This window comes from Scyliorhinus torazame, chromosome 14, assembly GCF_047496885.1.
Source record: "Scyliorhinus torazame isolate Kashiwa2021f chromosome 14, sScyTor2.1, whole genome shotgun sequence".
In the NCBI taxonomy this organism is placed as follows: Eukaryota; Metazoa; Chordata; class Chondrichthyes; order Carcharhiniformes; family Scyliorhinidae; genus Scyliorhinus; species Scyliorhinus torazame.
In genome coordinates this window covers 117,275,825-117,281,988 of record NC_092720.1, presented here as the reverse complement: position 1 = coordinate 117,281,988, position 6,164 = coordinate 117,275,825, and the positions used below count along the sequence as shown (strand labels likewise).

The window sequence follows — 6,164 nt, the reverse complement described above, 5'->3', positions numbered from 1 at the left end:
AAGTATTCCGCCTGGAGGTCAGTGACCAGTGGTGTTCCGCAAGGATCTTTTCTGGGACCTCTGCTCTTTGTGGTTTTTATAAATGACTTGGATGAAGAAGTGGAAGGGTGGGTTAGTAAGTTTGCCGATGACACGAAGATTGGGGGAGTTGTAGATAGTGTTGAGGGTTGTTGCAGGTTACAGCAGGACATTGACAAGATGCAGAGCTGGGCTGAGAAGTGGCAGATGGAGTTCAACCTTGATAAATGTGAAGTGATTCATTTTGGAAGGTCGAATTTGAATGCTGAATACAGGGTTAAAGACAGGATTCTTGGAAATGTGGAGGAACAGAGGGATCTTGGGGTCCACGTACATAGATCCCTCAAAGTTGCCACCCAGGTTGATAGGGTTGTTAAGAAGGCGTATGGTTGTTGGCTTTCATTAACAGGGGGATTGAGTTTAAGAGCCGCGAGGTTTTGCTGCAGCTTTATAAAACTCGAGTTAGACCACACTTGGAATATTGTGGAGGGCATGTCTTATGAAGAAAGGTTGAGGGAGCTAGGGCTTTTCTCACTGGAGCGAAGAAGGCAGAGAGGTGACTTGATAGAGGTGTACAAGGTGATGAGTGGCATGGATAGAGTGGATAGCCAGACATCTTTCTCCAGGGTGGAAATGGCTGTCACGAGGGGACATAATTTTAAGATGGTTGGAGGAAGGTATAGGGGAGATGTCAGAGGTAGGTTCTTTATACAGAGAGTGGTGGGTGTGTGGAATGCACTGCCAGCAGAGGTGGTGGAGTTAGAGTCATTAGGGACATTTAAGCGACTCTTAGACAAGAACATGGACAGCAGTAAATTGAAGGGGTGTAGGTTAGGTTGATCTGGAGTAGGATAAATGGTCGGCGCAACATCATGGGCTGAAGGACCTGTACTGTGCTGTACTGTTCTATGTTCTATGTTCTAACTGAAATACTCAGCCCAGGCAATATCCATGTGAATCTCCTCTGAACCCATTCTAGTGAAATCACATCCTTCCTATAGCGTGGCGACCATTACTGTACATTGTACTGAAGCTGTGGCCCAACAAGGGTTTTATACACCTCCCTTGCCTCAGCTAATAAAGACAAATCCCATATACCTTCTTAACCATCGTATCCATCTGTCTTACTCTCTTTAGTGATTTTTGGACATGCACACCAAGATCCCTCTGGTCGTGCCGTTCATTGTGTGAGGCTGGACATTTTGGCAAGCTATTGGACTGTGGCAGCATTGTGGCTATACCCAGGTTTATTTTCAACCAATATCGCCATGTGCATACTTCTCAGCAAAGGCAGGAGTAGGAATCTGAGGTGATTTTCCTACCCTTGTGTCAAACACAAGAACATTACAGCTCGCCGTGCACGAGATATGTTAACTTGAAAGGAATCATTTTGCCGGACAAGTCCAACCCTTTTTGATTGATTCTGGCCTCCTCAAAATATATCCAATTACCTATTGTACCCAGTCACACCTATCTGTGATAATAACTTTCCCTGTGAAGAATAGAGCCCTGCTGAGAGCGGCCGGGATTAAGCACCCAGTCTTTCTATCTGTCTGATTCTTGCCTTCTTTACTGCTTCAATGCAATGTGCTTATTTTAACTGATATGTTCAGAATATCCGACGTGCAGCTCAATGTGACCGCATGGACAATTAGGTTGTGCACGTCAAATTCACAAGTTCCATTTTAAAAAATAGACTGCAAGCATCATTTGTTCACCTTTTTCCAGAAAGGAATTTAGGATTTGAATTCAGACTGCATGTGATTTTTCTTTATAGCCTGCCTTTATAAACCAGCAAAATAGTGGGACTTCAATTTAAGAGAAACAGGAAAAAAAATATTCACCGCTGTTTTCATGGCCTTAATTCTAGGAGCTGTAATTTGGTGCTAGTGCACATTCTTGAGGTTGCATGATTCACTGAACATAGTTACTATATTGCAATTGTGTGAAGTTTTTCATTATTTATGGAAATCTTTTTTGGAGGTAAATTATTTATTGGAAAACTTGCTCACACAACACTTTGTCACATCTGAGTAATGTCTCAAAGTGCTTTACATGCAGTTACTTTGAACTGTGGTAACTATTAGATGGGCTAAAATCGCTTTTACATTGGCTTCAGTGGGATAACAGGTTGAAATAATGGCTTAGCTCGACAGCTGGGCTTGGACAACAATGAGATTGTCATCAAGTGCATGTTTAATGTAGAAAAAACATTCCGTAGTGCTTCTTAAAGGAATGAGGTAAACTGGCATCAGCCCAAGAAAGAAATACATTTTGAGAGGGAAGGTGAAAAGCTGTTGCAGATGTGGGTATTAAGAGGAATCTTTGGGAGGGATGGGTCGGTCGAGATGGAGGGATTATAGGGAAGGAACTCCAACGGTGGATTGCCAATGGCTGAAGACACGGTTGCTTATGATGGATGAAGATGAAGAGAACATGCGTTTGTGGGCAGCATGGTAGCATAGTGGTTAGCACTGTTGCTTCATAGCTCCAGGGTCCCAGGTTCGATTCCCGGATTAGATCACTGGCTGTGCGGAGTCTACACGTTCTCTCCGTGTCTGCGTGGGTTTCTTCCAGGTGCTCCGGTTTCCTCCCACAGTCCAAAGATGTGCAGGTTGGGTGGGTTGGCCATGCTAAATTGCCCTTAGAGTCCAAAAAAGTTGGGGTGGGGGGGGGGTTACGAGGAGGTTGGAGGTGTGGGCTTGGGCCCTTTCCAAGGGCCGGTGCAGACTCGATGGACTGAATGGCCTCCTTCTGTACTGTAAATTCTATGAAGACACAAGACAGCCAGCTGGAATAAAGGAATGAATTAAGTGGGGGAAGAGCAGGAGTGAATGGTAGGGTTGGAAGATGCAAAGATATCTGGGTCCTGGGGAACTTAGCAGGGATTGAAACGCAAAGACAAAAATATTAATTTGACACAATGGGGCCGAGTAGCTAATGCAGGTTGGAATTGATGGATAACTAGAACTTGGTGCAGAATTAACGCACGATTCTCTCAAAAGGGAACAAAGTCCCCTAGCGAGCGCGTTTAGTCGCGTGTTTCCCGGCATTCGCAATGCCGAGAAACACATGGCTATTCAATGTGCTTTGCATGATACAAAGGCCTGAACGGGGAAACGTGCGGCCAAGGCCATACTTAGCCCAGTTTTGTACAGTGGGAGGGGCTCTGTTCACCAGAGCTCCACGTGTAGCGAGAGATTGGGACGCCATTGTTACATGGTGTCCCGATCTCCGAGGCCCCAAAATGATACCCAACCTCCCCCCCGAGCCCTAACACACTATGGACCCCCCTCTCCGAGACCCACACATGGCACCCCAGCCTGATCGCGCACATGCAGAAAATGCCAGCTTGGCATCTTGGCAATGCCAACCTGGCAATGCCCATGTCAGCTGGCAGTGCCACCTGGGCACCTTGTCAGTGTCAGTCTGACACCCAGGTGACACTGCCAAGGTGCCAGACTGGCACTGCCAGGGAGCCCAGATAGCACCAGCAGTGCCAGGTTACCACCCTGCCCAAAAGACCTGCAGCTAGGGCTTCCAATTCCCTCGGAGACCCCACGAATGCCGTTCCACATGGTCCCCATTTGTGTGAACCAGTGCTTAACGACGCTCATCCAAGGTCTCTGAGGCAAAGGGGTTGAATCCTAAAGCCTTAGGTACCTCGGGAGTCTGCACATTAGAGAGGATTATTGCCTTGCTCTAATATACATATAAACCAAAAAGTGATCCCGCCCACAATTACCTAATCTGTTGTCATGTCATCACATGAGCACAGCCTGCAGTCTCCACAAAATCCAGACCATCCAAAACTCTGCTACTCAATACATAGGCGCTATCCAACTGCCACGCTGCGCCGGAAAACCAGCCTTCCGCGGCGCAGCGTGACCGATGAAAGCCGGCAGACCCTGCTCCCGGGATCCACCCGGCTCGCAACGCCTCGCGTGATCCAACATGATCCCCTATTTACTGCGGCGTTCTGTTGCCTGACAGGTCTAAAAATGTACAGGCTTCTTCTGCCTTATTAAACTTAGTGGTCTCCAAGACCATTGAGAAATTTGTTTTACAGAGGAGGAAAAAGAGGACCCTGAAAGAATTTAAAAATGTTTGTCTTCCAGTTTAATGAAACATAATTCTTGCCAGACATCATTCAATTCAACAAAGCAAAGAGCAGATGAATCAATATAATTTTACACGGCTACCCTGAAAACCTTGGCAAAGAAATGTGCATTTTGAAGTCTCACTGATGAGCTCGTCAGGGACGAATAGTTGGTGAAACTCACAGCAATCTAGTCCACAAGCAGCTGCTGTGAGAGAAGTGGGAGAAAGATTTAACGTTGCAAACAGACATTAGTTCCTGCACATTAAATGAACAATCAGAGTAATGAAACAGGAATTTAAGGCGGGAAACAAAAGTATTCACAGCAGAGGGCACGCCCAGTTCCAACTGCAGTGCCAGGACCCTCCGAACGGAACAACGTGTTTCACATATGATAAAAGATGCAACAAATGTAGAAAATGGAATCATTTTGCCAAATGCTGCAGATTTGCCATCAGCAATATGGCCGCTGTTCGGTCCTCAAGGGGTAGTAGCATCAGTAGGTGAATGAACTGGGGCTCAAACAAAGCAGCAATACTTTGGAGCTTCTAACAACACTCTACTGCAAAGGTTTCAACACTGTCAGAGAAAAGGATAAGATCCTGTCCATTCTCAATGTAATTCGCTGTAATGAAAGGTTGAAGGTAAAGATTGACACTGGAGCAAAGTGTAATATGTTGACCAGTTGAATGTTGCGTAAACTAGACCCATATGTAGCACCAGACCCCAGCACTCAGCCGGACCTCGTAGCTTATGGCAGACTAACTTTCCACACCGAAGGTGTAGCCACTCTCCACTGCAAGCAGGGCAGTTTCAAGTTTCATACAGTTGACCAGAATGTAAGGCCACTATTCGGTCTTCAGGACACCATTTCACTGGGGCTCGTTCAACTTGGTCTGGAAGCACATGCTCTATAACACCAAGCCCCAGACCAACGGTCTGTGCTCCAAGAATAGTACCAGTAGCCACGAAGCAGAAAGTACTTAGTGAGCTGCATTGAATGACAGCAGAGGTATCAAAACTATAGATGAAGCCACAGAATGGGCGTCAGCAATGGGGGCCACAGTGAAGAAAATGGCACGGTCAGGATATGCATTGACCCAGTTCACTTGAACAAAATGCTGCTCAGACGTCATCATCCTATGATGAAGACAGTAGAGCAGGTAATAGCAGATATGCTGAGGTGTTCAGCATTTTGATGCAAAATGTGTTGTTCTGGCTGATGTTGTTAGATGCGAATTCTCGAAATTAACCACATTCATGTCTTTGGTAGGCAGATAATACCAAGAAAATGCTGGAGGGTATATTCTTACAAGAATATGATGTAAGTCTTTGTCTCGTCATCAACAGAATTAAGACCATACTGTTGAAGATTAACCCTGCGAAGAACAGTTTCAGACTCAACCAGGTTCCTTATGAAATGAAATGAAATGAAAATCGCTTATTGTCACAAGTAGGCTTCAAATGAAGTTACTATGAAAAGACCCTCGTCACCACATTCCGGCGCCTGTTCGGGGAGGCTGGTACAGGAATTGAACTGTGCTGCTGGCCTCCCTTGGTCTGCTTTCAAAGTCAGCAATTTAGCCCTGTGCTAAACCAGCCCCTAAAACACTTCATCCGGGGGTGGGATAACACTTCGTCTCTGGGTGGGATCGAACCACCAACCTTTTGGTTTACAGCTGAACGGGCTAACCGATTGCGCCACAGAGACGACACCTAACATGGGTCATCTAATCACAGCTGGTGGTGTAAATCCTGATCCAGACAAGACAATGGTTATATGACAGATGGCCATTCCAGCGGGCACGCATTCCCTACAGCAGTTTTTTGGTATGACAAATGCTCTTTCTAAGTTCATTCCTAGTTATAATGAGGTCACTGGGCTTCTTTGTCAGCTTGTCCATCAGGATGTTGAATGGTGCAGGCAGGAGAACCACACAGCGGTCTTCAACAGATGCAAGCAGGCACTCACAGCTCCATTGGTGGTACAACATGTTGACATTCAAGCACCCATAACTCATATTAGCAGAAGCCTCCCAGCATGGAC

The 6,164-nt window shown here is 46.0% G+C and overlaps 1 non-coding gene across 1 annotated transcript; it reads right to left on the bottom strand.

The window, feature by feature from the left end:
• Window positions 1–5,754: 5,754 nt before the first annotated feature.
• trnay-gua (transfer RNA tyrosine (anticodon GUA)) lies at window positions 5,755–5,828 on the bottom strand. Its single transcript has one exon. It is a non-coding gene; the product is annotated as a tRNA-Tyr (tRNA).
• Window positions 5,829–6,164: the final 336 nt, after the last annotated feature.